The following is a 12442-nucleotide window of genomic DNA, read 5'->3' on the forward strand; positions in this document are numbered from 1 at the left end:
GTCCCCTTCTCCTCCTGCCCCCAATCCCTCCCAGCATCAGGGTCTTTTCCAATGAATCAACTCTTCACATGAGGTGGCCAAAGTACTGGAGTTTCAGCTTTAGCATCATTCCTTCCAAAGAAATCCCAGGGCTGATCTCCTTCAGAATGGACTGGTTGGATCTCAAAAATAGCAGCTAATAAATAACAAGTAATGTGCTACTCATTTCTAGAGAATTAACTTTTGTCTTGATTTTTTCCACGATGGCTTATCCTATTGTATAAATGCAATAATATTTCTTAACAGTAAAGTGACTAAATTTATTTTGTGTGTATAAATTAAGTTCTCCCAATTTGGTATACTATTTAGGACTGTCAACATAAAAATGGACCAACTCTCTTAACTTTCAAAACGCTCACAGCTGAAGTTAAGGGGAGTGAGGACACTGCATTGGTACAATAGACAGAGGAGCCTGGCTGGCTACAGTCCATAAGGTCACACAGAGTTGGACACAACTGAAGCAACTCAGCACAATGAAAGACACATGTAAATGTGGAAGCTAATTTTGTGAGTTAATGCTTATCTTTGAAAAAGTTTTCATAGAAATAAATTTTCAATTTGAAACAAAATATCAGATGATAAACCTCAATTTCTGACTCATAAAATGTGATCATCATGGAAGCAGGCTAGAATCAAGCTCCAAGCACTGTTTTGTGAATTATAGGAGTGGCTCCAATTAGTATGCCTGCCATATGTTAATCTCCAGATGGTCAAGAGCTTTGGAACACATTGTCTATATGTACTATACAAATAAACCTGTTTAACTTTGTCTAATATTCTTCTTTCATTGCAACATAAGTTGAAAATATTTAAAAGAAACAAGGGCCTCATCTCTTTAAGACGCCATGGAGTGACCATGAGTAAATTAAAATCAATAAAGGCAGGAAAATAAATTGTTACCATCAGTGAAGGTCAGAATGATCTGAGGAAAAAATCAGAAATCCAGAAGATAATAAATCAGAAGGAAGGTTTAGAGAAAACTAACCATTGTTTCCACTTTGTACCCTAGCCAGAATCTTGATTAATAAAGAACAGATTTTGATGTTCATAGTTATTCTAAATAGCAAATGAGAAAAACATAGGAATAATAATACTAGTCTGTGTTAAATGAAGGGGAAATATAGAAATAGTATATGTTAAAATTGAAATTTAATAAATGGTAACTTGAAATTTACTATGTGACTTTGATGGCACAACAGATATTTATTAAAATATGCAAGTAAAACATAAGATCTTTTTTGCATATTTTTTAATAACTGAATGATCTGATGAATGAATTTGGTACCTGGAGTGAATATCATATTACCAATTACAAATGAGACAAATACTAGTAATACTGAAATGATGTGAGGTATAGAAATAATATATGTAACGCACCAACCAGAGCATCTGTGCTCTCATAAACAGTAGCAAATAAATGAACAAATTGATATTGATTCCTAAAAAGACATCTTTATATAAATATATTACCATACAATATAAGGCAATTATTAGTAATATCCATTCATGAAACAGTTCCTCTCTGGTAGACAGTTTCCTATTGTCACTGTGTGAATATCATCACAAACTCATTATCTCACAATTCTAGAGGCTGGAATTCCAAAAGACATTTTACTGGGATAAAACCAAGGTTTTAGCAGGGTTGTATTCTTTCTGGAGGCTCCAGAGAAGTATCTCTTTCTTTGTTTCTTCAGCTTTTGAATGCTGTCTGTATTCTTTGGTTCATAGCCACTCCCTCTGTCTTCAAAATACTGTTAGAGTTTCTTTCTTTGTCGGATCTCTTTTTTCTCTGCTTTGACCTGCTCAGCTCCCTTTTATGATGACTCTTGTGATGGCATGCGTCCTACTTGGATAGTCCAAAATAATATCCCCACCTCAAAGTTCTTAGTCCCATTTACACATTCTCTCTCTCCATCTTATGGAGAAGGCAATGGCACCCCACTCCAGTACTCTTGCCTGAAAGCAATATATTTGCAGATTCGAGGGTTTAGGATGTGGACATCTTTGGAAGAGCATTACTCTATCTACCACAGTTTTAAAAAATACATAATCTACTTACATACTCAAAAAAACACAGTGAAGTGGCAGTTACCTTTCCTATTTTACACATGGACAAGCTTAGACACAAATCTAACCAACGACTGGCTGCATCCCTCTTCTATCTATAATTTTATCCTTCCACTTGTAAATCTTGTTTCAGTCTTTCCCACTGAGAGTTCATTCCTCTGTAAGGGATATAGTGAAAGATCCTACTTTTCAACCTTCTTGTAAGTAATATATTAGGATGATGAACACTAATGGCCAGTCTACTCTGTGAACAACCACAACTTAACAGATGCTCCTGGTGAAGCACATGCAGCAACAACCATCAAAACAAGGACTTCTAGAAACTGACATCTGCTCTCTTTGCTAGTAACTTCCCAGTAAGTGCTCCTAGTGGCATCTTTTTAATCCCTCTCATTTCTCTCATGTTTTACACAGATCATTCTGTGGCAAAACATTTTAAAGATACTGTTTCAGCAACTAGAGTGTTGTTCAAAGAACAATTCCTGCTGAGCCCTCTATGAGCATATGGTGGCCATAGGGTGACACAGCCTTTTCAAAACAAGTGTTCACTGCTACCTATTATACATCATCTGATAGCACATCTTGAGTGAGCCCTTGGCTCAATTTGACTGATGTTAAGTGTAACATAACCATTAAAAGACTTTGGAAGCTTGGGGTAAACCTTAGAAATATTCTCCCATTACATCTTCCTGTCACAATATTGCATGACCAAGACCCAGGTTAGACTAGGCTGTTACAATATTCCCTAAAATCAATGTCCTAATTAATCTCTAAGAGTAATGTGTTTTTGACACAGATAAATATATTGGTATACATATCAATATAGTACATGTATATTATATGTATATGCTCAAGTATACATTTATGAATATATTCTTACTTGACACCATTAACCTCGACTGAAGTCCACCTACCTTTCCCATCCCTACAATTTATCTCAGTTTAGGTAGTGCGCTCCCCAGGAACATTTTTCTGAGCCCTTACTTCAACGCTTCTGAAGTGCCATGTACATACCTCTGCCACTGCATTTGCTTACAACTGCCTGCTTTAGTCAGTCTGCTTGACTTAAATTATTCTATAAGCAACTTAAGGGGACAGGCCATACATTATCCATTTGCATAATCACTGAGACATGATAGAAGTTCAAAAATAGCTGGCTGACTTAAACAGACATTTAGTCATACAGTAATTACTCAAGGTAAAGATAGATGGTGATGTGCATTGGAGAATTCAATAAGGAATTCGGGCTTACCCTGTGGCTTCATACCTTTACTGGTGACAGAACCATCATACAAGTGTTCAGATTTCTGCATTTTTCATTCAGTGGTATCTACCTCTAGTCTCCATTTCCATTATTATCCTGTATTACACTAATATGACTTATGGTAGTCTAGGGCTCTTCGTGCTTGGAGCTAGAAATCAAAGAAGCTATTAGGAAAAAAAAAATCAGAGCAGTATTAGGTAGCAGTCCAGAAAATATGTTAAGCAGACAATATATTTTAGGCTGTGTACAAAGACTATAAAAGGAAAAAAAAAGACAAAAACAATAAACAACAAAAAAAGTAAAATGAATGCAAACAGCCATGGAAGCAAGCAAACAAACTACCCAACCTACTTCTGCATTCTTCCACTTTGGAGAAATTGCAACATTAGAACCATGCTGGCCAAATTAGGCCTCACACACAGATTCCATTATGTAAGCTCACTGATTGCTTGATTTAACCCATTGGAAGCACCAGAATCTTGGCCACAGTGTTAGTTTCGTTGATTAGTCAGGTAGCTTTCTTTAATATCACCTCAAGGGGTTGTGGCTTTTGGCAAGAACAGAACTAATTTCAGCTTAATTGCCACATAAAGTTTTCCCTAAAGCACAGAAGCCACTGACCTTATGCTGCTTCCTATGACACACTTTTCAACATCCCTCCTGAGTGTAATGACATATCCTGGGTTGGCTGTTTAACAGCTTATGCCTACAGTAGATGATTTTGTCACCACTGTCATTTTACCTTCCCTGCAAAGAGGAAAAATGTCAAGAGTCTAAACCTCAGACCTCTGAACTCCCATTTTGTTGTGTTTGAAACAACTTCCACAACTTCCAGTAGCTGTCCTTTGTCCTTCACAGGGATTCTTAGCACAGGATGATTCAAACGCTAACTCTTCTTCTCCAAAGTCCTCTCACCTGTGTGTAGTCTCTCCTCCCTGCAAAGTAGAAAGGATTAGTGTATCTTTTCCTAAATATAGCGTTCATTTTCCCCTCTCCACCAGTGCCTTAAGGATAAAAAACTATGTTTTATACACCTTTGAGCTTGCTACAACATGATTAAACTTCTATGTTCTATTGATTCTCTACTTATACATCACAACTGTGGTTCCCTCATTTGTTCTAAGAATTCTGTGGTGTATAATGTCTTTGTAGTACAGTATATGGTACTTGTGTATTCCTATAGTGTTTGGCAAGCTCAGTAGGACCACACTTAATTATTTGTATTACTTTCAAATTTTCAAAGAATCTGGGAAGAAAGGTTAAAATTAAAAAAAAAAAAACAAAACAGAAACTTTTCTATTAGACAAAAGCATGTAAAACTCCCAAGATCTAACCTTCGCTATGCTTCTTCCCAACCTCAAACAAAACCCAGGATGATCTGGACGTCTCCAGTTGTGACTTGTCTCTGGTTGTGACTGGCTTTCCAGAATAGGGTTTTATCTGAAGGATATTTCTGACTAGGAATGGCTAAAGTAGCCAAGTGTTCTGCCAGAATGAAAGCATTTTTATCTGTCCAAAGGTGAATCTTTTATAAGATATGCCACAAATGTATTACTTATGATTCATGATTTCAGATATGTTGAGTTTTTTGTTTTTTTTTTTTTTAATCTTAAGACTACTCATTAGGACAGGAGAGAACTGAAATAAATGGAATAGGTCTACATTTCAAAAACTGTTTGGTGGGATTTCAAGCACTTAAAAGTTTATAATACATCCACCATCACTCATATAAAAATTTAAATAAAAACAAAGTATCAACAGATTGAAACACCTTGCAACAAGTGCAAAAACTGTAACAAAATTCTTCCTACTTGCTTCTTTATTGTGACTATGTCAAGACTTTCAAAATAGGAATTAGGAAATTATTTAAAATAACTACTCCCATTATTGGAAACATACTCTTGGCAGCTACCAACTGGGTTCTCTGGCATTACTAAAATGGATTAGAAAAAAGAATAAAAGTGTACTTTATTTCACAGTCTTCTAAAATTGACCTCTGAATTAAACTTGAACTTGTGTTTGGCCATCCTCTAAATATGAAATCTCAATCAAATTTCATCTTTCATTTTAAATAGTTCTCTGCTTAAGAGTCCCCTGTAAGCCTCCTACTTAGCTTACACTCCCTACTCTCCCTTCAGTCTTTTGTAGCATTGGCTTCTAGGGTTTGGAATAATTTTAGAAAAATATACTGATGGTCATATACTGTATTATGGATGTTTTTTATTTTTTAAATTTTATAATTGATTTAAGATGTTGTGTTAGTTCCAGAGGTACAATAAAGTGAGTGATTCAGTTATAGATATTCATATATTCATTCTTCTTCAGAATCTTAACCCATATAGATTATTTCAGAACATTGAGTTCCTTGTGCTATATGGTAGGTTCTTGTTGGTAATCTATTTCATACACAGTAATGTATGTATGGATCATCGAAAAAGCAAGAGAGTTTCAGAAAAACATCTATTTCTGCTTTATTGACTATGCCAAAGCCTTTGACTGTGTGGATCACAATAAACTGTGGAAAATTCTGAAAAAGATGGGAATACCAGACCACCTGACCTGCCTCTTGAGAAACCTATATACAGGTCAGGAAGCAACAGTTAGAACTGGACATGGAACAACACACTGGTTCCAAATAGGAAAAGGAGTACGTCAAGGCTGTATATTGTCACCCTGCTTATTTGACTTATATGCAGAGTACATCATGAGAAACGCTGGGCTGGAAGATGCACAGCTGGAATCAAGATTGCTGGGAGAAATATCAATAACCTCAGATATACAGATGGATACCACCCTTGCGGGAGAAAGTGAAGAGGAACTAAAGAGCCTCTTGATGAAAGTGAAAATAGGAGAGTGAAAAAGTTGGCTTAAAGCTCAACATTCAGAAAACTAAGATCATTGCATCTGGTCCCATCATTTCATGGGAAATAGATGGGGAAACAGTGGAAACAGTGTCAGACTTTATTTTTTGGGGCTCCAAAATCACTGCAGATGATGATTGCAACCATGAAATTAAAAGATGCTTACTCCTTGGAAGGAAAGTTATGACTAACCTAGATAGCATATTGAAAAGCAGACATTACTTTGCCAACAAAGGTCCGTCTAGTCAAGGCTATGGTTTTTCCTGTGGTCATGTATGGATGTGACAGTTGGACTGTGAAGAAAGCTGAGTGCCGAAGAATTGATGCTTTTGAACTGTGAAGAAGTGAAGTCGCTCAGTCGTGTCTGACTCTGCAACCCCATAGACTGTAGCCTACAAGGCTCCTCCCTCCATGGGATTCTCCAGGCAAGAGTACTTGACTGGGTTGCCATTTCCTTCTCCAGAGGATCTTCCCGACCCAGGGATCAAACCCAGGTCTCCCGCATTCCAGGCAGATGCTTTAACCTCTGAGCCACCAGGGAAGTGGTGTTGGAGAAAACTCTTGAGAGTCCCTTGGACTGCAAGGAGATCCAACCAGTCCATCCTAAAGGAGATCAGTCCTGGGTGTTCATCGGAAGGACTGATGTTGAAGCTGAAACTCCAATACTTTGGCCACTTGATGTGAAGAGCTGACACATTGGAAAAGACACTGATGCTGGGAAGGACTGGGGGCAGGAGGAGAAGGGGACGACAGAGGATGAGATGGCTGGATGGCATCACCACTCAATGGACACGGGTTTGGGTAGACTCAGGAGTTGGTGATAGACAGGGAGGCCTGGCGTGCTGTGATTGATGGGGTCGCAAAGAGTTGGACACAACTGAGCCATTGAACTGACTGACTGAATGTATGTATGTTAATCCCACGTGCCTAACTTATCCATCTCTGCCCCCCCAATTTCCCCAATCATAATTTTGTTTTGTTTTCAAAATCTGTGAGTCTCTTCCTGTTTTGTAAATAGGTTAACTTGTATCATCTTTTAAACTTAGATTGCACATATGATATTTGTCTTTGTCTGATTTACTTCACTTAGTTTGATAATCTCTAAATCCATCCATGTTGTCGAATGGCTTACTTCATTCCTTTTAATGGCTGAGTCATATACCATTGTGTGTGTGTGTGTGTGTGTGTGTGTGTTTGTATCTTCTTTATATATTCCTCAGTTGGTGGACATTAAGATTGTTTCCAATCTTGGCTTGGACAATAAATAGTGCTGCAATGATCACTGGGTTGCATGTTTTTTTCAAATTATGGTTTTATCTGGATATATGCCCACTAGTAGGATTGCTGGATGATATGGTAGTTCTATTTTTAGTTTTTTAAGGAATGACCATACTGTTCTCCATAGTGGTTGTACCAATTTACATGCCCACAAATAATGTAGGAGAGTTCTGTTTTCTCCACAGCCTCTCCAGCATTTATTGTTTTTAGACTTTTTGTGATGGCCATTCTGATTGGTGTGAAGTATATATAAGGGAATTCTTAGGAAAAATGAAGAAACTGTAGCCTTGACATGTCTAAGTGTTGACTCTCATTTAAGATCTGTATGGCATTCTGTGCCTCAGACTTTCATCAGTGGAAAAAAAAAATAGCCCTTTATGATGGTTAAATAAGATAATGTGTTGTAGTGCAGTACATGGTATACAATAGTCAGACTGGGAACTCAAGTTCACCTGTCATAATATGTTGCACATAACATCCATTTTGCTTCAGAAACATGCCTTTCAGGTTTTAGTCATGATCCTAATCAAGATAGGGGAAGGAAAATTCTAAGCAGTCTGCATTCCCAACCATACATTCTTATAAAAAAAAACACATATTTCTCCTGCTTATAAGATGTCTTTCTCATATAGCTTTTCTTTCCTGGGTTGGGGAGGGGATAAAAGGCAAGGTGGGAATAAAAAAATATACCCAAAAGTTATGGAATTGTGCTCTACGTGCAAAGAGTACATCTGAGGATTATACTTCATGAAGAATACACTTATGGCTTATACAGAGCACTACATAAAGATTCGCTCCAGTAATATTTAAACAGCATGAAGTTATGTGGGCAAGATAATAAGAATGCCTACATGTAAGAATTGTGTGCCGGTAAGCCATCCAATATCAATTACAGAAATTAATTCTGTTACTTATTAAGGCACTAACTTCTTAAATCATGAAGCTTTTGGGTGTTTGAACATATAAGACACATTTAAATGAAATGTTGTTTCTATGAGATTCCCAATTTCATTACACAAATACCCTCTATAAGCTATTACATTTTATTATATTATATATTAAGCAATTGAACTCATGTGCCACATCATCTGACATTCTAATGACATGTTATATCGTCTTAAGCATTTTATATTTGATCCTTTTTGTATGCATAGCTTACTACATTTATAGATTGACATTTGCATATCTGATCAACTACAAACCATCAGCATATAGTGATATGATACCTTAGTTTAATTCAATTTGACTTTCAATTGGTTTCATCTTTAAATATTAATTTAGGTAAATGTGACTGCACAATAGTGTAATTACTTCAAGCAAGAACCGATTTTATCTATTTTTAAAGCTATGGAAGTCAGATTTATGGGTCTACTCTCCAACTATTAAAATGTATTTGAAAAGTATCATGCATATGACATACTACTTTTTGTGTACCTCCAAGTCACTTCACCAAAAAACAGATTATGACAGTTTTAAATAAAGTTTCAAAGAAGCACACGGTCACTTTCCAATGAATAAAAACACAATCAAGCCTCTGTCTGAGATTATTTATGGCAGAGGTTGAAAGTTGCCTGCCTGCAAAAGTGCTCTGGAGCTCGTCTCTGGATGGCTTTTGTTTATCCTCCATACACACACACACACACAGAGCTAACATTTTAATTTTAGACACTTTTACATTAAAGTCAAAATCAGTGTTCCTGCACCACTGGGTCCACACTCCGGGATTGCAACTGACATGTTGAGTGTCAGGTGTGTTTGACCTCTTTAAATGCATGAGGCAGAGTGACTGCAGTCTGCTACAGCCAGACCATATTTGTAATACAATGCATGCATAATACATTATAACATAGCTACACCCTGATCAATATTGAAGGCATTTGTGTTTTCTATTCTTCATTTATGGTATCTACAGTGTGGGAAAACAGAAATACAGAATATCTGGGGTAGGGGTGAGGGTGGGGATCAGCATCAGTGCTAGTTGGAATGCTGTCTTGGAAACATAACAAAGAAACTCTTCCAGAAACACTTGCCCCTAATTCTTATCTTTATGTTTACAAAAGGAAAAGCCCATATGTGTCCTTCAACATGCTTCACTGTTTCTAGTCCCCACCCCAAGTCGCCTCCTTCTGCTGCTCCTCCTCCTTCTTTCTTCAGCTCAGATTAATGTGAAACATTGTTAAAATACAGTATCATTCAGAAAACACTGGGGAATATAGCTAAGGAATTTTTTTCCCCTAAAAAGTGTTTATTTCCCACCTCAAGAAAACTGTAGTAGAAAATGAATAGAAATCAAAAGATACTTTACATTAGAAAAATGTTTGATCTTCTTGAATTATTTTGCTGAGTTTTCTACCAATTTATTATGTATTAAAGTGTTCCAGGAGAATATTGCTTATGTGGGGTTTTCTGTGAAAAAGCTTTAAGATGCTGAGTAAATCACACAGCCTCTCTGGGCTTCAATTTCATTTTCTGTTAAGGCAGTGTCTTACATAGCAATTAAAAGTACATGGACTGAGAAGTCTGAACGCTGGCTGTGCTGTTAGTTTCAAGACCTGGTGCAGTGCACACAAAGTCTCTTGATATCTTGATATCCTAGCAAATAGAGAGGATAACAATAGCATTTTGCTCATAGGGTTATTTTCCAAACTAAGTGAGCTAATAATGTAAAAACACTCAAAACTGTGGTTAGCATATATTAAGAAAGATATAAAAGTTTGTTAAAAATAGATAAAATGATTTATAAACTGCACTGAAATAAGCCACCAGCTTTAAAATTCTACTTTGATTTCATACTCTGTGACTTGATAATATCAATAAATTAAAATACCTCTTATATGTGTGGTATTAGAAAGATTTACCCAATTATTTATGATTATTTTAGTTTTATAAAAAACATATTGGACATCTTTTTTCAAATGAATCTGTGTACAATTATTAATAGAAAAACAACAAAAGGATAGAAGCTTACATATGGAAATTCACTGTTCAATGTCACCTTCATTACTTAGATTGAAGTTTCAGTTCTATTTCAAAAAAAATAAATAACTTTGCATACTATTTGCTACATTTCATATGTGAAGTTGGAAATATTTGACACATTTATTCTGAGAATGTATGTTGATAATCAAGAAGCAAAATCTAACATGGGGTAACTATACTTTCTTCCAACCTAATTCTATTATCAAATTTTCTTTATCCTTACTTAGAAATGTTACTAATTTTCTTATGTTCTATTTGAGGATCCCAACTTAAAAGGAAGTATTACTTCTTTAAATCTATTCTTATGCTCTTTATACATAATATAGCTTTATATACTTACATATTAAAATTATTCTTTCCAGAATTTTTAATTTTCTGCTTAATTCCAGGGTGATGAAATGTCCAACAATGTTGAAATGTCTTACTAAATCGTGTGACCTAATTCCATATGGAAATGCAATTTTAAACCAGTACAGGTCTCTGCTAGAATATTTTAATACTTTCCTATTTCCAGTGAAAATCTATTTTAAACTACGCTTCATGAGTCATTAAGTACTACCAAAAGGGACTTAAGTCAAAAAGAGAAAAAATTATATAGATATACACAATGATGAAACAGGAAGGAAATATAGAATACATCTGATCCAATTGACTTATTTAAAGGAGAAGAAACTTAAAACCAGACAGGTTAACTTGTCAAAAGTTTATTCAATAAGACAATGTCATAGCTAAGACTGGATAAAAGTTATCCTACTTACTGATCATTTTTCATTAGCAGTGTTTGATATACTTGATATAGGGTTTTGCAAGTGATAGGTACACAGATATTTATCAACTCATTAACCACCATGACTTAGGTTTAGGGATTGTCTCCATGTTGTTTTACTGCAAACAATATTTTTTAATAGAAGATGCAATTTCTATTCTCTAAACTTTATACTCCCTAAATCACATAATACCATAACTATGACAGGTACCACCTAATCTTTGAAATTCCCTTGAATCATTAGTGAAATGGTATTATAATGTGTTTCCTTTAGAATAAGAAAACTCTGAACCAAACAATATTTTTAAGTCCCTTGCAAGTTTTAAACTTGCAAGTGAGACCTTTCTGAATTTACATGGAAGATATGTCTCTTGGTGTAGAAAGTAATTCATTTGTGTTATTCACAAGAGAATTATAATTATAAAGATTTATGGAAAGTACAAATGACTTTCCTTTAATTCTTACCAGGATTTCAGATGGCTTTGTTGTAGAGAAATGTTCTTACTGAGAAAAAAGAAAAAAAAAAAAAAACTTCCTTGAAATAACAAAGTAAAGTTGTGGGATTGGGCATAAAAACAAAATCCAACACACTCTTAATTTAATCTAAAAGTGAAATTAAAGGTTTGAAATAAAAAAGATGGGAGAGTTTCAGAGAGTGGAAAAGGCAGTTGTCAAGCATATAACCAAACTGTATCAAGGCTAAATCCCAAATGGGAAAAACACTTGAAGAATCAATAAATCTAAAGGTAAGATGACAAAAGAATTCTTAGGGAGCTGTATAACACACTAGACCTCACACTGCTTTTTACTAGCTCTTTATTTGTTTTATAATAGTCTTTGATCTGGTTAGATGAATGAGACTTAGGAATTTTTTGGCTGGTGAACAATTTTGCACTGTTACAATGAAGAGGAATATGAGTAAAAGGAATTTAGAGGAACTCCTACTCTTGCCTGGAAAATCCCATGGGCAGAGGAGCCATGTAGGCTGCAGTCCATGGAGTCGCTAAGAGTCGAGCAAGACTGAGCGACTTCACTTTCACTTTTCACTTTCATGCATTGGAGAAGGAAATGGCAACCTACTCCAGTGTTCTTGCCTGGAGAATCCCAGGGACGGGGGAGCCTGGTGGGCTGCCGTCTATGGGGTCGCACAGAGTCGGACACGACTGAAGCGCTGAGCGCAGCAGCAGC

Source organism: Bison bison, unplaced genomic scaffold (genome assembly GCF_000754665.1).
Source record: "Bison bison bison isolate TAMUID 2011002044 unplaced genomic scaffold, Bison_UMD1.0 scf7180017864136, whole genome shotgun sequence".
Lineage (NCBI taxonomy): Eukaryota > Metazoa > Chordata > Mammalia > Artiodactyla > Bovidae > Bison > Bison bison.